Source organism: Arachis duranensis, chromosome 1 (genome assembly GCF_000817695.3).
Source record: "Arachis duranensis cultivar V14167 chromosome 1, aradu.V14167.gnm2.J7QH, whole genome shotgun sequence".
NCBI lineage: Eukaryota > Viridiplantae > Streptophyta > Magnoliopsida > Fabales > Fabaceae > Arachis > Arachis duranensis.
The window spans coordinates 72153726-72177850 of record NC_029772.3 but is presented as its reverse complement, the minus strand read 5'-3'; the positions used below and the strand labels follow the sequence as shown (position 1 = coordinate 72177850).

General features: G+C 40.7%; 1 pseudogene; it reads right to left on the bottom strand.

Annotated features, from left to right (window-relative positions):
* Nucleotides 1-11096: 11096 nt before the first annotated feature.
* The window catches only part of LOC110275946 (uncharacterized), a 38587-nt pseudogene continuing 25558 nt past the window's right edge, over nt 11097-24125 (bottom strand).

Here is a 24125-nt window from a genome sequence, read left to right as displayed (position 1 = left end):
GACACAAAGTGAAAAGACGCTGCTGTCCAACATCACCCAAGTATTCGACACCATAAGAAGGCATGGCATGCGACTTAATCCTACAAAATGCACCTTCGCAGTAAAAGCAGGCAAGTTTTTGGGTTTTATGCTCACACAAAGAGGAATCAAGGCAAATTCGGACTCGACATGAAGTGCCCGACTTGCGTCAAGGAAGTACAACAACTCAATGGAAGGTTGGCAGCCTTGTCCAGATTTCTAGCGGGATCAGCAATAAGATCTCTCCCCATCTATGCCAATGGACAACGGAGTACGAGCAGGCCTTCCAAGATTTCAAAAGATTCCTGGGGCAGCCACCTATCCTGACTCGGCCTCGGGAATGAGAACTACTTATATTGTATCTCGTAGTAGGAAGTCGGGCAGTAGCCTCAGCATTAGTCCGAGAAGACGACAATGGGCAACAACCTGTATACTTCATCAGCAAAGCATTACAAGGATCCGAGCTGAACTACCAAAAAATAGAAAAATTTGCTTATGCTCTCATACTAACCTCTCGATGGCTCCGTCCATATTTCCAAGCTCAAATCATTAAGGTTCGGACCAACCAACCCGTAAAAGGGATTTTGTAGAAAACGGACCTAGCAAGCAGAATTTTGCAATGGGAAGTCGAGTTGTTCGAATTCGACCTTCAATATGAAGCTTGGACAGCCATCAAATCACAATATCTAGTCGACTTTGTTGCAGAATTTACAGACACTCCAGAAATTCCTACAGAATGGAATCTTTATGTAGACAGTTCCTCAAACAAAACTGGAAGCGGCGCAGGCGTTATCATAGAAAGCGACCAGGGAACCCAAATCGAACTTTCCCTCAAATTCGGGTTCCCTGCCTCAAACAACCAAGCCGAGTATGAGGCACTACTGGCTGGTTTGAAGCTTGCTAAGGAGGTGATGAGCAGATAATTTATACGCTTTTTGGCATTGTTTTTAGTATGTTTTTAGTATGTTTTTAGTATGTTTTAGTTAGTTTTTATTATATTTTTGTTAGTTTTTAGTTAAAATTCACTTTTCTGGACTTTACTATGAGTTTGTGTGTTTTTCTGTGATTTCAGGTATTTTCTGGCTGAAATTGAGGGACCTGAGCAAAAATCTGATTCAGAGGCTGAAAAGGACTGCAGATGCTGTTGGATTCTGACTTTCCTGCACTCGAAGTGGATTTTCTAGAGCTACAGAAGCTCAATTGGCACGCTCTTAACTGTGTTGGAAAGTAGACTTCCTGGGCTTTCCAGCAATCTATAATAGTTCATACTTTTCCCGAGATTCAATGGCCCAAATAGGCGTTCCAAGTTAGCTCAAGAATTCTGGCGTAAAACGCCGGAACTGGCACAAGAATGGGAGTTAAACGCCTAAACTGGCACAAAAACTGGCGTTTAACTCCAAGAAAAGTCTCTACACAAAAAAGCTTCAATGCTCAGCCCAAGCACACACCAAGTGGGCACGGAAGTGGATTTTTATGTCATTTACTCATATTTGTAAACCCTAAGCTACTAGTTCTCTACAAATAGGACCTTTTGCTATTGTATTATACATCTTTTGATCACTTTAGATCCTTAGATCATCTTTGGACGTCTAGTTCTTAGATTATTGGGGGGCTGGCCTCTCGGCCATGCCTAGACCTTGTTCTTATGTATTTTCAACGGTGGAGTTTCTACACACCATAGATTAAGGTGTGTAGCTCTACTGTACCTCGAGTATTAATGCAATTACTATTGTTCTTCTATTCAATTCAGCCTATTCTTGTTCTAAGATATTCATTCGCACCCAAGAACATGATGAATGTGATGATTATGTGAATTGAGAACCGACAGCTGAATAGCCGTGTTGTGACAGAGCGCGTTGAACATTTTCAGTGAGAGGACGGGACTGTAGCCATTGCAACGGTGATGCCCAACATACAGCTTGCCATGGAAAGGAGTAAGAAGGATTGGATGAAGACAGTAGGAAAGCAGAGAGACGGAAGGGACAAAGCATCTCCATACGCTTATTTGAGATTCACACCAATGAATTACATAAGTATCTCTATCTTTATTTTATGCTTTATTCATAAATCATTCATAACCATTTGAATCCGCCTGACTGAGATTTACAAGATGACCACAGCTTGCTTCATACCAACAATCTCCGTGGGATCGACCCTTACTCGCGTAAGGTTTATTACTTGGACGACCCAGTGCACTTGCTGGTTAGTTGTGCGAAGTTGTGATAAAGAGTTGAGATTGCAATTGAGCGTACCATGTTGATGGCGCCATTGATGATCACAATTTCGTGCACCAGGAGGTTAGAGCTCAAAAGCTCATCATCTTCAGTGACTCACAGGTAGTCACCTCACAAATAGCAGAGAGCTACCAAGCCAAAGATCCCACCATGAAAAAGTACTTGGACAAAACTAGGGAGCAACTTGGATAACTAAGGGAATATGAGGTCCGCCACATACCCTGAGAACAGAACGCCCGAGCTGATACACTCTCAAAACTAGCCAGCACCAATCCAGGGGGTAACAATAGAAGCCTCATCTAAGAAACGCTGCGGAATCCGTTAATGACGGAAGAAGAAAAAGTCCTAGCACTACAAGAAAACACGTCTATTGCCACGCTTTTAAAGTGTGGCGAAAAGCTGAAAAAAGCGTGGCGATAGCTTTTCGCCACGCTTTTTGAGCTACCGCCACGCTTTTGAAAGGGTGACCTATCAAAGGGTGGTGGTTGCTCTGTCGCCAAGCTTTTGGTGACCTATCACCACACTTTTTCTTTTGCCACACTTTTTACAACTGGCCACCCGTTAAAGCGTGGCCGTATGTGGGAGATATGGCCACGCTTTTGAAGCGTGGCGATAGGTAGAGATACGGCCACGCTTTTGAAGCGTGGCGATAGGGAGAGATACGGCCACGCTTTTAAAGCGTGGCGATAGAGATACGGCCACACTTTAAAAGCGTGGCAAAATCCTTGTTAAATTTAAAAAAAAAATTCTCTTCCTTACTTGATCTTCATTACTAGACTATAAATTTTCAATCCTTTTTTATTACCAAACCTACAAATATAGTATGCAATTTTTATTACAAGACAAATCAAACAATAGTTAGTGACATATATAATTTACTATAATTGTTTTATACATTAAAAACTAATACTTAAATACAAAATAAATCTTGAGTTCGAATTCCAAAACTAAAAACCGAAGAAAAATACAGAAACAATAAAAGTTAGAACTGCTCATAATATATCAAATTACACTAATAGAGATGATCATCAACCTAAATACTTAGTAAAAGATCATAATCAACCTAAAACTGCTCCACTTTGTGCATTAAGCGTTCAAGTTATCCATTCCAATACTAGCCTGCAGCAAAATATCAAGAATAAATTGAACCAACTAAAACGATATATATAAAAATATTATAAGAAATAATATAATTTATGCATGTATTAACAATTCTAAATTAAACCAGGTTCACATTCTACTATAAAAATTCATCAGCATTATGCTAATAGGAATAAAACAAAATGTATTGAAGCAAGTTCAGCTACTTGAGGTCCAAAATTTCACAACTTCCTTTAGCTAAAAACAAAGCAGAAAATGTATTGAAGACTTTGAAAATAGAATTGCTGCATCTATAATCTAAAGACTCAAACCCATAAAAGAATTGCTGCATTTATAATCTATAGAGAGGGAATTACAATATTGGACTTACCCAAAAGCTTCAACCTATTTGAATTCTTTTGGAATGTATCTTCTAGCTTTCTCTGCCTTCACAAGATGGAGTTAATACAAGGCACTGATAAACAAAGATTCAGAACAGTTAATGAAAGAAACAATTCCCATTTCCCACAAATTAAAGTTGAACATACATAAACAACACTTAGAGAAAGATTCATTGTTACAATTTTGCAGACTTAATGAATTACCTTCCTCTAAATACCTATGGATGAGATATGACAAGTGTTTGTCCATATCAACTAGGAATTGTGACAACAAGAGAAGAAGGCTTCAAAATATTACACCAACACCATACTTTCAATTTCATGGTAATAAACTTAAAGGCCTACAAGCTACAATGCCACTGAAATTATTTGTAGTAGTAGTGTTGAATACCATGTTAAAAACCAAAAGCTACCAATCTAAACTTCTCAACCTACCCATTTCTCACCAAAATTATTCTGAAATAATAATCAAAATAATTCACCATACATTCTAATTTCCAACAGAAAATGTTTAAAGATAATGCTCAATGGTGGGTGCTTCAGCGTGAACTTACGAGCTACATTTCTTCAATCTGTAATCAAAATAATTCTTCATTATGTCATTCACATTAGGGGTGCGAGGAAGTTTACAAGCTGCAAAAAAAGAAAGCCAATAAGAATAAAAATACTGATCCAATAATTTCAAAATGACAAAAAGGTTTCTACTGTTTGAAGAAAAATTGTATTGAGTAACAATTATATTAACTTTCTTGTAAAGGAATTAAATTCTTGTTGGTTATATAAAACCGATAAGAATAAAACTAATGTATATAAAATAATAGCACTACCTTGCCCAGATGGGTGATAAATTCACATGGGAGCAAATTAAATTCATGTTGGTTATATAAAATTCCTAATTATTGTTATAAAAGAAGAGTTCAATTAAGAAGCTATTTTTATAGCCAATTTCAACTAATATGCTTACTTTTTCAATGTACAATAAAAAGGGCATTAATGTCTTTTTGTTTATAATTATGTATTAGTGTCATATCCTTCGTTCTAATAAGCACAACCTTAATATCTCTTTATCTTCTATTATGAAACATTGTACTCATCAAAGAGGCAAAGACAACAATATAAAGATGTGTTTGGTAAATGAAGAGTTTGAAGGAGAAGGGAGGAAAAAAAAGAGTTAGTGAATAAAGTAGAATTGAAACCCGATCCTTTTTTACTCAAAAAGGCAAACTTGTAATCACAGCCTTAAAACAATTTAATGGTGGTTTTTCGTTGTTTGTACAGTAAACTAAACTCAAAACTGAGAAAGAAAAAACTTAAACCTGAATGACATGGTTTTTGAAGTTGACATTCTCTTTCTCCTTGCGAGTTCTGTACTCAACGTAGAGAATGCTTATCAAATAAGCAGTCCAACTACAACAAAGAGAATAATCCCAGTTAGTTAGTTGGTTAGTTTCAACAATTATGAAATAAATTGAAACTGTTTTGTGTATATACCTGATTTGAGGCACAGTTGAACCAAGTATCCTAAGCAAAACCACCATGCCAGGAAGACTTTTCAAGGAGGAATGTGAACTTGAACCACCACCTTCTTTTTCCAACTCTTCTCTCTCTTCTCTTTCAATTGTTTCATTCAGGCTTGACATCATGGTTTCTTCACCTCCTTGCTTCTGTCTTGACATTGTTTTTACGGTGATAAAGATCTGAAGAAGAAGAGGAAGAGATCACATTAAATAGTGTTAAAATCAAGACATGTACCAAACCCCATGATCAAAACACAAAAAAGAGATACCAAACCGTGTATGATAAACAGTAAAAGCTACCTAATCTTAGTCAGTAATGTTGCTTTGTGATGAAAGGAAAGATTTTTCTTTTTCTTTTTCTGCTCTCTTGCTGCTGATTGACAAAGAAAATCATAGGCTTTTTTCTCACTCTGATCCTACTGTGAAATAGAATGAAGGCCTTAAATCCTAAAAATTATAACATTAAATTAATTTTATAACAATAATTAGGCTTGATAAAAATACCCATGTTGGTCTTTAAATTAAATTAATTAACATACCTTCCTAAAACTACATGGGAGCAAAATGAATAACCATACCTTCTGTCTCAGCGAAGGGTCAGGTAATTCGAGTACTTTTGAACACTGCTTCCTAATTTTATTTCTCTGTTCAATATCAGCATTCCTCTTTGTTCATACCCTGGGTCGAGGTGTCCGACCCGGGATGTTCGACAGACAAAGCGATCGACCTCTTCAGGTCAGGACAACCCGACCTCTTCCCAAAGAGCTCGGTCAAGTCCCCAGGAAAGCCCAGAGAAGGGCCCAAATAGAGGAACACGCCTCAAATCCTAAGGCGGCCCAAGCCTACAGAGATAAGGGCGGTTCCCTTGAAAGATAAGATGACCTCACTTAAAGATAAGATAAAGATAAGATAAGATAAGATAACTAACTTATCTTATCCACAGAAGGCCACATCTCATCATTATAAATACACTGGAGCACCCAGGTATAACTCATACTCTGATTCTACTCAATACCTGTTTAATACCCTTGCTAACTTAAGCATCGGAGTCCCTTGCAGGTACCCCCCACCCTCCGGGAACGAAGGATCAGCAGCACTTTCAGTCCCACAAGTCGGACACACCAGTTCCGGCCACTATACACCTGCCGGACACGTCGGCTCCGACCAACACAGAAGATCTCGACCAAGATCGAGCTACAGTTTCAGGTAACTGGTGCACGAAATTGCAATCACACTCTTGCAATGCCGCACAACTAACCAACAAGTGCACTGGGTCGTCCAAGTAATACCTTACGTGAGTAAGGGTCGATCCCACGGAGATTGTCGGCTTGAAGCAAGCTATGGTTATCTTGTAACTCTTAGTCAGGATATCAATAATTTTCAGGTTTAATTGTGAAGAGTAAAAGAACATGAAATAAATACTTGTTTTGCAGTAATGGAGAACAGGTTGAGGTTTTGGAGATGCTCTATCTTCTGAATCTCTGCTTCCTACTGTCTTCTTCTTCATTCATGCAAGGATCCTTCCATGGCAAGCTGTATGTAGGGTTTCACTGTTGTCAATGGCTACCTCCCATCTTCTCAGTGAAAATGTTCAACGCGCTCTGTCACAGCACGGCTAATCATCTGTCGGTTTTCAATCAGGTTGGAATAGAATCCAGTGATTCTTTTGCGTCTATCACTAACGCTCAGCCTTCAAGAGTTTGAAGCTCGTCACAGTCATTCAATCCTTGAATCCTACTCAGAATACCACAGACAAGGTTTAGACCTTCCGGATTCTCTTGAATGCCGCCATCAATTCTAGCTTATACTACGAAGATTCTAATTAAGGAATCCAAGAGATATTCACTCAATCTAAAGTAGAACGGAGGTGGTTGTCAGGCACACGTTCATAGGTGAGGATGATGATGAGTGTCACAGATCAGCACATTCATCAAGTTGAAGAACAAGTGATATCTTAGAATAGAAGCAAGCGTGATTGAAAGAAAAACAGTAGTAATTGCATTAATCCATCAAGACACAGCAGAGCTCATCACCCCCAACCATGGGGTTTAGAGACTCATGCCGTAGAAGATACAATAAGAAACGTGTAATGTGTCATGAGGTACATATACAATGTCAAAAGGTCCTATTAATAGTGAACTAGTATCCTAAGGTATACAGAAATGAGTAAATGACATAAAAATCCACTTCCGGGATCCACTTGGTATGTGCTTGGGCTGAGCATTGAAGCTTTCATGTGTAGAGACTTTTCCTGGAGTTAAACGCCAGCTTTTGTGCCAGTTTGGGCGTTTAACTCCAATTTTTGTGCCAGTTCCGGCGTTAAACGCCGGGAATTCTGAAGCTGATTTGCAACGCCGGTTTGGGCTATCAAATCTCGAGTAAAGTATGAACTATTATACATTTCTGGAAAGCCCAGGATGTCTACTTTCCAACGCAATTGAGAGCGCGCCAATTGGGTCTCTGTAGCTCCAGAAAATCTCCTTTGAGTGCAGGGAGGTCAGAATCCAACAGCATCTGCAGTCCTTTTTCAGCCTCTGAATCAGATTTTTGCTCAAGTCCCTCAATTTCAGCCAGAAATTACTTGAAATCACAGAAAAACACACAAACTCATAGTAAAGCCCAGAAAAGTGAATTTTAAATAAAAACTAATAAAAACATACTAAAAACTAACTAAAATGTACTAAAAACATACTAAAAACAGTGCCAAAAAGCGTATAAATTATTCGCTCATCACAACACCAAACTTAAATTGTTGCTTGTCCCCAAGCAACTGAAAATCAATTAGGATAAAAATAAGAGAACATACTATAGACTCCAAAATATCAATGAAACTTAGCTCCAATTAGATGAGCGGGACTAGTAGCTTTTTGCTTCTGAACAGTTTTGGCATCTCACTTTATCCTTTGAAGATTAGAATCTCTTCCAGTATTACCACTGGATACATACATGCCACAGACACATAACTGGGTGAACCTTTTTAGATTGTGACTCAGCTTTGCTAGAGTCCCCAACTAGAGGTGTCCAGGGTTCTTAAGCACACTCTTTTTGCCTTGGATCATTTTTTATCTCTCTCTCTCTCTCTCTCTCTCTCTTTTGAATTCGCTGCTTTTTTTTCTTGCTTCAAGAATCAATTTGATGATTTTTCAGATCCTCAATAACATTTCTCCTTTTGCATCATTCTTTCAAGAGCCAACAAGTTTAACATTCTTTAATCAACAAATTCAAAAGACATATGCACTGTTCAAGCATTCATTCAGAAAACAAAAAGTATTGTCACCACATCAAGCTAATTCAACTAGTTTCAAAGATGAATTCGAAATCCTGCACTTCTTGTTCTTTTGTGATTAAAGCATTTTTCATTTAAGAGAGGTGATGGATTCATAGGACATTCATAGTTTTAAGGCATAGACATTAAATTTTATTAATCATGAATTAAAAACAAGACTCAAAGATAAACATAAGATAAAACTAATAGTAACAGAAAACAAAAATTTAAATGACTCTAAAATAGACTCCTAATGATAGAGGTTATCACAGAGTTAGGACTCAACAACCTTGATCTTGAGAAGTGGATGCTCCCTCAACTTGTGGGGTATTTGACCCTTCAAAGGAGAGCTTCTGGCGCTTCAGCTTCTGTAGCTCACGCCCCTGCTTCTCTTGTTCCTTCAGCAATTTGCAGAGCATGCAGTTTTGATTCTGCTGTTCTTCCTTAATTTGTTCCATAGCTTCTTGCAGCTTGGCAACAGATGCTTCTAGGCAGGTCCAGTAGTCAATTTCAGGGAGTTCAGGGAGGAACTCCTGTGCCCTCCTTTTGATAGAATTATCTTGCATTTGTCCTTCCATTGACTTCTTGGTGATTGGATGTTCAATTGGGATGAATTCATCTATTCCCATCCTCACCCCAGCATCTTTACATAGCAAAGCGATTAAGCTTGGGTAAGCCAGTTTGGCTTCAGTGGAATTCTTGTTTGCAATTGTATAAATCTCACAAGCAATCAGATGATGAACCTTCACTTCTTTTTCCAGCATAATGTAATGAATCATCACTGCTCTCTTGATAGTGACCTCAGAATGGTTGCTAGTGGGCAATATGGAACGCCCAATGAAGTCTAGCCAACCTCTTGCAATTGGTTTGAGATCTCCCCTCTTGAGTTGGTTTGGGACACTTTTTGAATTGGTTGTCCACTTAGTTTCAGGGAGGCATATGTCCTCTAGAACTTGATCCAGCCCCTTATCTGCTCTCACCATTCTCCTATTAAAGGATTCAGGATCATCTTGCAGTTGAGGCAATTTGAAGACCTCTCTTATTTTGTCCAGATGGAAGTAGATAACTTTCCCTCTGACCATGGTTTTGTAAGTATGGAAAGCAGTTCCAGTCATTCTCTGCTTATCTGTCAGCCACAGATTTGAGTAGAATTCCTGAACCATGTTTCTTCCAACCTTTGTCTCAGGGTTGGTTATAACTTCCCATCCTCTGTTTTGAATTTGCTCTTGGATCTCCAGATATTCATCTTCTTTCAGATCGAATTTAACTTCCGGGATCACTGACCTTAGACCCATTATTTTGTGGTAATGGTCTGCGTGTTCTTTTGTTAAGAACCTCTCTTGACTCCAAAGATCCTTTGGAGCATTCTCTTTCTTTCCTCTAGAATTGGTTTGTTTTCCTTTGGGAGCCATGATCTTGATGAACCTTAGCTTAGTGATCACGAAAAAGCACACTAAACTTAGAGGGTTGCTTGTCCTCAAGCAAAAGAAAAGAAAGAGAAGAGAGAGAAGGAGAGCAAATTCGAATGGTGGGGAAAGGGGAATGGCCGAACTTATATTTATAAGGGAGGGGGGAGAGATTTCGAAAATTTTGAAGGAGATTTGAGAAGATATGGAAAGAAATTGAGAGATATTTGAGTTTTTGAAGAAGATTTGGAAAGGATTTGAAAGAGATTTGAAGAATGATTTTAATTATTAAGATTTGAAGGTGAATGATGAAAGTTTGAAATGTGTTTATGCAGAAAATTATGGATCAAAACAAGAAAATTTGATAAAATTTGAAGTGGAAAGCAAAATCTCTGTCCCCCACCTATCTGGCGTTAAACGCCCAGAATGGTATCCATTCTGGCGTTTAACGCCCAAATGTTGGCCAATATGGGCGTTTAACGCCCAGCCAGGTACCCTGGCTGGCATTAAACGCCAGAAACCCCTTCATCACTGGGTGTTTTGCTAAACGCCCAGAATGCTGTACACCTGGCGTTAAACGCCCAGAATGGTGCCCATTATGGCGTTTAACGCCCAAAATGGTACCTTTACTGGCGTTAAACGCCCAGAATGGTATCCATTCTGGCGTTTAACGCCCAGAATGGTATCCATTCTGGCGTTTAACGCCCAGAGTACCATTTACTGGCGTTTTTTTCGCCAGCAAGCTCCTTTTCTCTACTTTTTGCACTGAATCCTTTTGTAACTCTGTGAATTCCTTCAATTTTGATGATCACCCTTTGAGAATATGTATCAAACTTTTATTAAATAAAATAGATAACCTGCTAATGAATGGGTTGCCTCCCAGCAATTGCTTCTTTATCATCTTTAACTGGACCTTTTACTGAGATTCATTCAAGGCTCAGCTTTGAGCATTCTTGCTCAAAATTGCTTTCAAGATAATGTTTGATCCTCTGTCCATTAACAATGAACTTTTTATCAGAATCAATATCCTGAAGCTCAACATATCCATATGGTGACACTTCTGTAATCACATACAGACCCCTTCATTGGGATTTAAGTTTTCCTGGGAATAGTCTGAGCCTAGAGTTGAAGAGCAGAACTTTTTGTCCTGGTTCAAAGACTCTGGATGACAACTTTTTGTCATGCCACTTCTTTGCCTTTTCCTTATAGATTTTTGCATTTTCGAAGGCACTGAGTCTGAACTCCTCTAGCTCATTTAGCTGGAGCAATCTTTTTTCACCAGCTAACTTAGCATCCATGTTTAGGAATCTGGTTGCCCAGTAGGCTTTATGTTCCAGTTCCACGGGCAGATGACAGGCCTTCCCATACACAAGTTGGTATGGAGAGGTTCCTATAGGAGTCTTGTATGCTATTCTGTATGCCCACAGAGCATCATCCAAGCTCTTTGCCCAATCCTTTCTACGGGCAATAACAGTCCATTCCAGGATTCTTTTTAGCTCTCTATTAGAGACTTCAGCTTGCCCATTTGTCTGTGGATGATACGGAGTTGCTACTTTGTGGCTAATTCCATATCGAACCATAGCAGAGTACAGCTGTTTATTGCAGAAATGAGTGCCCCCATCACTGATTAGTACTCTGGGAACACCAAACCTGCTGAAGATGTGTTTCTAGAGGAATTTCAGCACGGTCTTGGTATCATTATTGGGTGTGGCAATTGCTTCTACCCATTTAGATACATAGTCTATTGCCACCAGAATATAAGTGTTTGAGTATGATGGTTGGAAGGGACCCATGAAGTCAATTCCCCATACATCAAACAATTCAATCTCTAAGATCCCTTGTTGAGGCATGGCGTAACCATGAGGCAAGTTACCAGTTCTTTGGCAACTGTCACAGTTATGCACAAACTCTCGGGCATCCCTATAGAGAGTAGGCCAGTAGAATCCACATTGGAGGACCTTAGTGGCTATTCGCTCACCTCCAAAATGTCCCCTATACTGTGATCCATAGCAATGCCACAGGATTCTTTGTGCTTCCTCTCTAGGTACACATCTACGGATTATTCCGTCTGCACATCTCTTAAAGAGATATGGCTCATCCCATAGGTAGTAATTGGCATCTGAAATTAATTTTTTTCTTTGCACTCTGCTGTACTCCTGTGGTATGAACCTCACAGCTTTATAGTTTGCAATGTCTACAAACCATGGAGCTTCCTGAATGGCAAAGAGTTGCTCATCTGGAAAGGTCTCAGAGATCTCAGTAGAAGGGAGGGACGCCCCTGCCACTGGTTCTATTCGGGATAAATAATCAGCTACCTGGTTCTCTGTCCATTTTCTGTCTCTTATTTCTATATCAAACTCTTGCAGAAGCAACACCCACCTTATAAGCCTGGGTTTTGAATCATGCTTTGTGAGTAAGTATTTAAGAACAGCATGGTCAGTGTACACAATCACTTTTGACCCTACTAAATAGGATCTAAACTTGTCAATGGAATAAACCACTTTAAGTAACTCTTTTTCTGTGGTTGTGTAATTCTTCTGTGCGTCATTTAGAACACGGCTAATATAATAAATGACGTGTAGAGGCTTGTTATGCCTTTGTCCCAACACTGCACCAATGGCATGGTCACTAGCATCACACATTAGTTCGAATGGTAATGTCCAGTCTGGTGCAGAGATAACTGGTGCTGTGACCAGCTTGGCTTTCAGGGTCTCAAATGCCTGCAGACACTGTGTGTCAAACACAAATGGTGTGTCAGCAGCTAGCAGGTTGCTTAGAGGTTTTGCAATTTTTGAAAAATCCTTTATAAACCTCCTGTAGAATCCTGCATGTCCCAGAAAGCTTCTAATTGCCTTAACATTGGCAGGTGGTGGTAATTTTTCAATTACCTCCACCTTTGTTTGATCCACCTGTATTCCTTGCTTGAAAATTTATGCCCAAGGACAATTCCTTCAGTCACCATAAAATGACATTTCTCCCAGTTTAAAACTAGGTTGGTCTCTTGGCATCTTTTCAGAACAAGTGCTAGATGGTTAAGGCATGAGCTGAATGAGTCTCCAAATACTGAAAAGTCATCCATGAAGACTTCCAGAAATTTTTCTACCATATCTGAGAAGATAGAGAGCATGCACCTCTGGAAGGTTGCAGGTGCATTGCACAGACCAAAAGGCATCCTTCTGTAGGCAAATACTCCAGAAGGACATGTAAATGCTGTTTTTTCTTGGTCCTGAGGGTCTACTGCAATTTGGTTATAGCTTGAGTAGCCGTCCAAAAAGCAGTAATAATCATGACCCGCTAGTCTTTCTAACATTTTGTCTATGAATGGTAAAGGAAAATGATCCTTTCTGGTGGTTGTATTGAGCCTTCTGTAGTCAATACACATGCGCCACCCTGTAACTGTTCTTGTAGGAACCAGTTCATTCTTTTCATTATGAACCACTGTCATGCCTCCCTTTTTTGGGACAACTTGGACAGGGCTCACCCAGGGGCTATCAGAAATAGGATAAATAATCCCAGCCTCTAGTAATTTAGTGACCTCTTTTTGCACCACCTCCTTCATGGATGGATTTAGCCGCCTCTGTGGTTGAACCACTGGCTTGGCATTATCTTCCAATAGGATCTTGTGCATGCATCTTGCTTGGCTAATGCCCTTAAGATCACTTATGGACCACCCAAGAGCTGTCTTATGTGTCCTTAGCACTTGAATTAGTGCTTCCTCTTCCTGTGAGTTTAAAGCAGAGCTTATAATCACTGGAAAAGTGTCACCTTCTCCTAGAAATGCATACTTCAGGGATGGTGGTAATGGCTTGAGCTCGGGTTTAGGAGGCTTACCCTCTTCCTGAGGAATTTTCAGAGGTTCTTTTATTTCCTCTGGTTCCTCCAGGTCAGGCTGAACATCTTTAAAGATATCCTCTAGCTCTGATTTGAGACTCTCAGTCATATTGATCTCTTCCACTAAATAGTCAATAATATCAACGCTCATGCAGTCATTTGATGTGTCTGGATGCTGCATGGCTTTGACAGCATTCAACTTGAACTCATCCTCATTGACTCTCAGGGTCACTTCCCCTTTTTGTACATCAATGAGAGTTCGTCCAGTTGCCAAGAATGGTCTTCCTAGGATGAGAGTTGCACTCTTGTGCTCCTCCATTTCCAACACTACAAAGTCATTTGGAAAGGCAAATGGCCCAACCGTGACAATCATGTCCTCAATTATGCCTGATGGATATTTAATGGAGCCATTAGCAAGTTGAAGACATTTCTGGATTGGTTTGACTTCTTCAGTCAACCCAAGCTTTCTGATAGTGGATGCAGGTATTAGGTTGATACTTGGTCCAAGGTCACATAGGACTGTCTTGGTACAAGCACCTTCTAATGTGCATGGTATCATAAAGCTCCCTAGATCTTGAAGCTTCTCTGGTAAGCTTTTCAGAATGACTGCATTGCATTCTTCAGTGAGAAACACCTTTTCAGTTTCTCTCCAATCCTTCTTATGACTTAAGATCTCTTTCATGAACTTAGTATAAGAAGGTATTTGCTCAAGTGCCTCTGCAAACGGAATCTTTATTTCAAGAGTCCTGAGATAGTCTGCAAAGCGAGAAAATTGCTTATCCTATTCCGCTTGGCGGAGTTTCTGAGGATAAGGCATCTTGGCTTTATACTCTTCAACCTTAGTTACTGCAGGTTTATTTCCTACAGAAGTGGTTGGAGAAGCCTTCCTAGAGGGGTCACTATAAGCACTCTCAGGTGTCTGATTCCTCATTGGCGTTTGAACGCTAGGATTGGGTGAGGAATGGGTGTTTAACACCAACTTTCCCCCCTTTTCTGGCATTTTAACGCCAGAATTGGGCAAGGAATGGGCGTTTAACGCCAACCTTCCCCCCTTTCTGGCGTTTGAACGCCAGGAGTATTCCTCTCTGGGCTCTTACTGTCCTCAGAGGGATTTTGGGCAGTGGTTTGGTTATCCTCTGTCAGTTGTTCCTTTCTTAGTTTTTTGCTACTTTGAGCAGTGTTATTCAATGTCTTCCCACTCCTCAGTTGAACTGCTTGGCATTCTTTTGTTATCTGTTTAGATAACTGCTGTTTTGTCTGATTCAACTGTGATTCTATATTCTTGTTAGCAATTTTGGTTTTTTGGAGCATCTCTTTGAATTCTGCTAACTGTTTTGTCATCAAGAGTAATTGCTGATTAAGCTCAACAATCTGTTCTTGAGGATTAGGATCAGTAGTTACTGCCATGGCTTCTTCTTTTGTAGAGGGCTCGCTGCTAGAGTACAAATATTGATTTCTAGCAACAGTATCTATGAGCTCTTGAGCCTCTTCAATCATCTTCCTCATATGTATAGATCCACCAGCTAAGTGGTCTAAAGACATCTGAGCCTTTTCTGTAAGCCCATAGTAGAAGATGTCTAACTGTACCCACTCTGAAAACATTTCAGAGGGACATTTCCTTAGCATACCTCTATACCTCTCCCAGGCATTATAAAGGGATTCATTATCCTCTTGTTTAAAGCCTTGGATGTCCAGCCTTAGCTGTGTCATCCTTTTTGGAGGGTAAAATTGATTCAGGAATTTGTCTGATAACTGTCTCCATGTTTTTATGCTTGCTGTGGGTTGGTTATTCAATCACCTCTTAGCTTGATCTTTTATAGCAAATGGAAACAGTAATAATCTGTAGACATCCTGATCCACCTCTTTATCATGTGCTGTGTCAGCAATTTGTAAGAACTGTGCCAGAAATTCAGTAGGTTCTTCCTGTGAAAGACCGGAATACTGGCAATTTTGCTGCACCATGATAATGAGTTGAGGATTTAGCTCAAAGCTGCTTGCTTTAATGGGAGGTATACAGATGCTACTCCCATATGCATCTGTAATGGGGTTAGCATATGACCCCAGAGTCCTTCTGGACTGCTCAATTCCACTTAGGTCCATGATGGAGAAAGGAAAATGATATGGATAGCAAGTAAAGTAAAATAATTTTTTTAAAAAAATGACCAAAAATAATAAAATAAAACAAATGGAAAATAGAATAAAATTTCGAAAACTAAAAGAAAATAAAATCAAAGCAAATTGAAAACTAAATCAATTAATTAATTAAAAAGATTTTGGAATTAGCATTTGAAAGGATATGATTGAAAATTATTTTGAAAAGGATTTGATTTTTGAAATGAGGAAAGAGAAGAACAACAAAATGACGCCAAACTTAAAATTTTTAGAAAATCAAACACAAATTTTTCGAAAACCTAAAGGAAAACACAAAGAAGACACCAAACTTAGAATCTTTTAAAGATAAAAAAAGGACTAAGAACATGCAAATTCAAAAAATTAAAAGAAAAACAAAACCATGCAATTGACACCAAACTTAAAATATGAAACTACACTCAAATAAAAGACTCTAAACCAACAAAAATAAAATAGTCCTAATCTAAGCAACAAGATAAACCGTCAGTTGTCCAAACTTGAACAATCCCCGGCAACGGTGCCAAAAACTTGGTGCACGAAATTGCAATCACACTCTTGCAATTCCGCACAACAAACCAGCAAGTGCACTGGGTCGTCCAAGTAATACCTTACGTGAGTAAGGGTCGATCCCACGGAGATTGTCGGCTTGAAGCAAGCTATGGTTATCTTGTAACTCTTAGTCAAGATATCAATAATTCTCAGGTTTAATTGTGAAGAGTAAAAGAACATGAAATAAATACTTGTTTTGCAGTAATGGAGAACAGGTTGAGGTTTTGGAGATGCTCTATCTTCTGAACCTCTGCTTTCCTACTGTCTTCTTCTTCAAGCGTCTGTCACTAACGCCCAGCCTTCAGGAGTTTGAAGCTCGTCACAGTCATTCAATCCTTGAATCCTATTCAGAATACCACAGACAAGGTTTAGACCTTCCGGATTCTCTTGAATGCCGCCATCAATTCTAGCTTATACAACGAAGATTCTGATTAAGGAATCCAAGAGATATTCACTCAATCTAAAGTAGAATAGAGGTGGTTGTCAGGCACATGTTCATAGGTGAGAATGATGATGAGTGTCACGGATCATCACATTCATCAAGTTGAAGAACAAGTGATATCTTAGAATAGAAGCAAGCGTGATTGAATGAAAAACAGTAGTAATTGCATTAATCCATCAAGACACAGTAGAGCTCCTCACCCCCAACCATGGGGTTTAGAGACTCATGCGGTAGAAGATACAATAAGAAATGTGTAATGTGTCTTGAGGTACAGATACAATGTCAAAAGGTCCTATTAATAGTGAACTAGTATCCTAGGGTATATAGAAATGAGTAAATGACGTAAAAATCCATTTCTGGGGTCCACTTGGTGTGTGCTTGGACTGAGCATTAAAGCTTTCATGTGTAGAGACTTTTTATGGAGTTAAACGCCAGCTTTTGTGCCAGTTTGGGCGTTTAACTCTAATTTTTGTGCCAGTTCCGGCGTTAAACGCTGGGAATTCTGAAGCTGATTTGAAACGCCGATTTGGGCCATCAAATCTCAGGCAAAGTATGGACTATTATACATTGCTGGAAAGCCCAGGATGTCTACTTTCCAACGCAATTGAGAGCACGCCAATTGGGTATTTGTAGCTATAGAAAATTCACTTTAAGTGCAGGGAGGTCAGAATCCAACAGCATCTGCAGTCCTTTTTCAGCCTCTGAATCAGATTTTTGCTCAGGTCCCTCAATTTCAGCCAGAAATTACCTGAAATCATAGAAAAACACAGAAACTCATAGTAAAGCCCAGAAAAGTAAATTTTAAATAAAAACTAATAAAAACATACTAAAAACTAAATAAAATGTACTAAAAACATACTAAAAACAGTGCCAAAAAGCGTATAAATTATCCGCTCATCAGTAACCCTCGGAACATTGGCGCCGTTGCCGGGGAACCTGGAAGTCGTCCCAACACCATGGCAGAAAACCATGAGAACGACCGCGACTCAGGTTTGGAAGATAGAACGCCACACAAAAACATGGATGCTATACTTAAAGATACACCGGAATCCAATGGAGACAAAACTTTATCAAATCCTGGGGCGATAGAAGCACTTCAAAATTGATTGAGAAAGAAGCCCAAAATCAATGCGAAAAAGAAGAGGATCTACGTCGGGAGATAAGGCGGCGCCGAGAATTAGAAGATAAGCTTATGAAACTCGAAGCCGATCTCAAAACTAAAGCTACACGACCCTCCACAGAGGATAGCTTTCAGAAAGATCAAGATACATTCACTAGGGAAATTATGAAGACCAAAATCCCAAAAGATTTCAAACTTCTGGATATGACTCTATATGACGGCACCTCAGACCCCAACCATCATCTCAGCAACTTCAGAAGTAGAATGTACCTCACTGACGCCTCAGATGCAGTTCGCTGCAAAGCCTTTCCAACAACTCTTACCAAGACAGCCATTAGATGGTTCGACAACCTGCCTCCAAAATCCATCTCAAGTTTCGACGACCTGGCCAAAAAGTTCCTGGCCCGATTTTCCATACAAAAGGACAAAGCTAAACACGCACCCAGCCTACTAGGGATCAAGCAAGGAGATCGGGAGAGTCTTCGCAACTACATGGAAAGATTCAACAAAACATGCATGGATATACAAAGTCTACCAACGGAAGCTGCCATCATGGGTCTCATAAATGGCCTACGAGAAGGACCATTTAGCCAATCTATATCAAAGAGGTACTCGACATCCCTAGATGAAGTACAAGAACGGGCGTAGAAGTACATCAACATGGAGGAGAATTCTCGACTTGGGGAAGCCTCGAGGTTCGGTTCTGCCTACCGAGATAAAGATAAAGAATCTAGGAAAAAAGAAGATCGCTCCGGAGAGAAAATCAAAAAATATCATAACTACACCCCTCTTAGGGTATCCCTGGTATATATTTACAAAGAAGTCTGCCATACGGAAAAAATACCCTCAGCTCTGCCACTTAAAGGCAAAAGGGGGGAGGAAATCGGAACGAATACTGTGAGTACCATCGAGTACGAGGACATTACACCAACGAATGCTTTGACATGAAAAACGTCATAGAGAAATTAGTTAGGGAAGGAAAACTAGATCGGTTCCTGGCCAACCGAGACGAAGAACCAAGAAAAAGAAGAAGGGATGAAAATGTCGGACGATCTGAACGATCACCCAGCACACCGGAAAGACATATCCACGTGATACACGGTGGATTTGCTGGAGGAAGAATCTCCAAATCATCCCGCAAGCGACACCTCAAAGAAGTGTATCATGTCGAAGGCAAGAAAGAGGTGCCAAACATCCCAGCAATCACGTTTACCAAAGAAGATGCATCCGGAATCATCTCAGGACACGACGACCCCATGGTCATCATAATCATATTGGCAAACGCCAACCTCCACCGCACGTTAATTGACCAAGGAAGCTCCGCCGACATCTTATTCAAAACTGCCTTCGACAAACTCGGCTTAGAAGAAAAAGAGCTAAGAGCATACCCGAACAGCCTGTTCGGACTTGGGGATACCCCAGTACAGCCACTGGGATACGTATCGTTACATACAAACCTTCGGAAAGGGGAACCAATCCAGAACACTTAAGATAGATTATATCGTGGTCGACGTAAGCTCAGCCTACAATGCCTTAATAGGTCGGACAACATTAAATCAACTCGGAGCAATAGTTTCAACTCCACATCTATGTATGAACTTCCCAACTACAGAAGGGATAGCTACAATAAAAGTAGATCAAAAGATGGCATGTCGCTGTTATAACGAAAGTTTAAATCTCCGAGGCAAAGGAGGAGAGTTCCACACGATCGAACTCGGCGGAGATCAGAGACGAGAAGAACTCCGCCCACGACCCGAAGGAAAAATAGAAAGAGTCCAGATCAGAGATACCTCGGACAAAACAACTAATATTGGCACGATCCTGAAAGGAGACGCAAAAGAATCGCTAATACGGTTTCTACGAGATAATGTTGATCTCTTCGCATGGAAAGCTGCCGACATGTCGGGCATAGATCCCGAACTAATGAGCCACAAGCTGGCAGTCTACCCGGGATCCCGGCCGGTACAACAAAGACGAAGAAAACTCGGGCCAGACCAGTCTCAAGCCATAGAAGAACAAGTACAGGCACTACTAGAGGCAGTGTTCATAAGAGAAGTTAAATACCCACTATGGCTAGCAAACGTCTTCTTGGTGAAAAAGTCAAATGGGAAGTGGCGAATGTGCACCGACTACACCGACCTCAACAAAGCCTGCCCAAAAGACCCTTACCCACTCCCAAGCATCGATGCTCTAGTCGATGCCTCATCAGGATATAAGTATCTCTCATTCATGGATGCATACTCAGGCTACAACCAGATTCCAATGTATCCACCGGATCAAGAAAATACCTCGTTTCTTACACCAAAAGCAAATTATTGCTATATCGTAATGCCTTTTGGCCTTAAGAATGCGGGAGCCACTTATCAAAGGTTAATGAATAAAGTCTTTTCAGACCACATCAGAAAAATCATGGAGGTCTATGTGGACGACATGTTGATAAAGACACAAAGTGAAGAAACATTACTAACCGACTTGGTTCAAGTGTTCAACACCATACGAAAGCACGACATGCGACTCAACCCGGCTAAATGCACCTTCGCAGAAGAGACAGGAAAATTCCTGGGCTTCATGCTCACACAAAGAGGAATCGAGGCAAATCCAGATAAATGCCAGGCCATACTCAACATGAAAAGCCCGACCTGCGTCAAAGAAGTCCAACAACTCAATGGGAGACTGGCGGCCTTGTCCAGATTCCTAGCAGGGTCAGCAATAAGATCCCTCCCCTTCTACGCTACCTTAAGGATGGGAAAAAACTTCGAATGGACAACGGAATGTGAACAAGCCTTCCAAGACTTTAAAGAATTCCTGGGACAGCCCTCCATCCTATCTCGACCACGAAAGGGGGAGCCACTTATACTATACCTCGCTGTAGGAAGTCGGGCAATAGCCTCAGCACTAATTAGAGAAGATGAAAGGGGACAACAACCCGTCTACTTCATTAGTAAAGCACTACAGGGATCAGAGCTGAACTACCAGAAAAAAGAGAAGTTCGCCTACACTTTGATACTCACATCCCGACGACTTCGCCCATACTTCCAAGCGCACACCATCAAAGTTCGGACCAACCAGCCCATAAAAGGAATACTGTAGAAAACAGATCTAGCAGGAAGAATCCTACAGTGGGCAATCGAGTTGTCCGAGTTTGACCTCCAATGTGAGGCACAGACAGTTGTCAAATCACAATACCTAGCCGACTTCATTGCAGAATTCACAGACACCACAGAAAGCCCCATAGAGTGGAACATATACGTGGATGGTTCCTCAAATAAAGCCGAAAGCGGTGCAGGTGTGATAATCGAAAGCAACCAAGGAACCCAACTTGAGCTTTCCCTGAAATTCGGATTCCCGGCCTCAAACAACTAGGCAGAATACGAAGCGTTATTAGCTGGTTTGAAGCTGGCTAGGGAAGTTGGAGCTCAGAAACTCAACATTTATAGTGACTCACAAGTTGTTACCTCACAAATAATGGGAAGCTACCAAGCCAAAGATCCTACCATGAAAAAATATTTGGATAAAACCAAAGAATAGCTCGGACAACTTGGAGAATATAGGATCTGCCACATACCCCGCGAGCAAAATGCCCGAGCTGATGCGCTCTCAAAGCTAGCCAGTACCAAACCAGGGGGGCAACAATAGAAGCCTCGTCCAGGAAATACTACATAATCCATCAATATCGGAAGAAGAAAAAATCCTAGCCATAATAGGTCGGGATCAAGGATGGATGACCCTCATAATTAACTACCTCAAAACAGAAGAGCTTCCCACAGATGAAAGGGAGGCAAAGAGGTTAAAAAGGGAGGCACAGTACTACACTATCATAAACAACATCCTATACAAAAGAGGGATCTCAACACCATTATTAAAATGCGTCCCGACATCCAATACAAAGGTAGTCTTGGAAGAAGTACATAGCGGCATTTGTGGCAACCATCTCGGAGCACAAGCTCTCACCAAAAAAGTACTCCGGGCAGGATTCTATTGGACAACTCTACGAAAGGAAGCTACAGAATTTGTAAAGACATGTCCACCATGTCAAAAGCATTCCAACTTTCACATCGCCCTGCCAGAAAAACTCATTAGCGTGACCTCACCCTGGCCATTTTCAAAATGGGGACCCGATCTTCTCGGACCCTTCCCACAGGGATCCGGACAAGTAAAATTCCTCATAGTAGGAGTAGACTATTTCACGAAATGGATCGAGGCAGAACCCCTAGCCAATGCTATTGCTCAAAGAAGCCGGAAATTCCTATATAGGAACATCGTTACAAGGTTTGGGGTCCCATACTCCATCACCACAGACAATGGCACCCAATTCATAGATGCACGCTTCAGAAAGTTAGTGGCCGACTTGAATATAAAACACCAGTTCACCTCCGTTGAACATCCCCAAGCCAATGGACAAGCCGAAGCGGCCAACAAAGTCATATTGGCCGGGTTGAAGCGTAGACTGCAAGAAGCAAAGGGGGTTGGGCCGAGGAACTTCCACAAGTCCTATGGGCATATCGAACGACCCCCCATTCCACCACGAACGAATCACCATTCTGACTAGCATACGGAGTGGAGGCAATGATTCCAATAGAGGTCGAAGAAGGATCTCCCCGAGTAGTCCACTACAATGAGCAAACAAATTCTCAACTCCAAAGAGAAGAGCTCGACCTACTTCCAGAAATCCAAGAAAGAGTGCATATCAGAGAAGAGGCATTAAAGCGACGAATGGCTTCCAGGTATAATCAAAGGGTAGTGCCAAGAGATTTCACAGAGAACGATCTCATCTTAATCCGAAATGATATTGGAACAACTCGACCTGGAGAAGGAAAGCAGGCAGCCAATTGGAAAGGACCCTACCGAGTCACAGAAGTACTTGGGAAGGGCTACTACAGACTGTCCGAACTCGAGGGACGAGAACTCCCCAGATCATGGCATGCCTGTAACCTGAGAAGGTACTATAGTTAGATAAAAGTCTCATCACAAGACGCACTCTTTTCCCTGAAAGGTTTTTTAATGAGGCGTCAAGATTGAGATTTAATTCGACTTAAGGGTATAAAAAACTTCCGCCTGTATATTGGTGCACGAAATTGTGATCATCAATGGTGCCATCAACATTGTACGCACAATTGTAATCTCAACTCTTTATCACAACTTTGCACAACTAACCAGTAAGTGCACTGGGTCGTCCAAGTAATAAACCTTACGCGAGTAAGGGTCGATCCCATGGAGATTGTTGGTATGAAGCAAGCTATGGTTATCTTGTAAATCTCAGTCAAGCAGATTCAAATGGTTATGAATGATTTATGAATAAAGCATAAAATAAAGATAGAGATACTTATGTAACTCATTGGTGAGAATTTCAGATAAGCGTATGGAGATGCCTTGTCCCTTCCGTCTCTCTGCTTTCCTACTATCTTCATCCAATCCTTCTTACTCCTTTCAATGGCAAGCTATATGTTGGGCATCACCGTTGTCAATGGCTACTGTCCCGTCCTCTCAGTGAAAATGTTCAACGCGCTCTGTCACAGCACGGCTATTCAGCTGTCGGTTCTCGATCATGTCGGAATAGAATCCAGTGATTCTTTTGCGTCTGTCACTAACGCCCCACAATCGCGAGTTTGAAGCTCGTCACAGTCATTCAATCCTTGAATCCTACTCAGAATACCACAGACAAGGTTTAGACCTTCCGGATTCTCTTGAATGCCGCCATCAATTCTAGCTTATACCACGAAGATTCCGATTAAGGGATCCAAGAGATATCCACTCAATCTAAGGTAGAACGGAGGTGGTTGTCAGGCACACGTTCATAGGTGAGAATGATGATGAGTGTCACAGATCATCACATTCATCAAGTTGAGGAACAAGTGATATCTTAGAACAAGAATAAGCTGAATTGAATAGAAGAACAATAGTAATTGCATTAATACCCGAGGTACAGCAGAGCTCCACACCTTAATCTATGGTGTGTAGAAACTCCAACGTTGAAAATACAGAAGAACAAGGTCTAGACACGGCCGTGAGGCCAGCCCCATGATCTAACATAGCATAAGACTACTCAAAGATAGCTACCAAGATGAAAATACAATAGCAAAAGGTCCTATTTATAAAGAACTAGTAGCCTAGGGTTTACAAAGATGAGTAAAT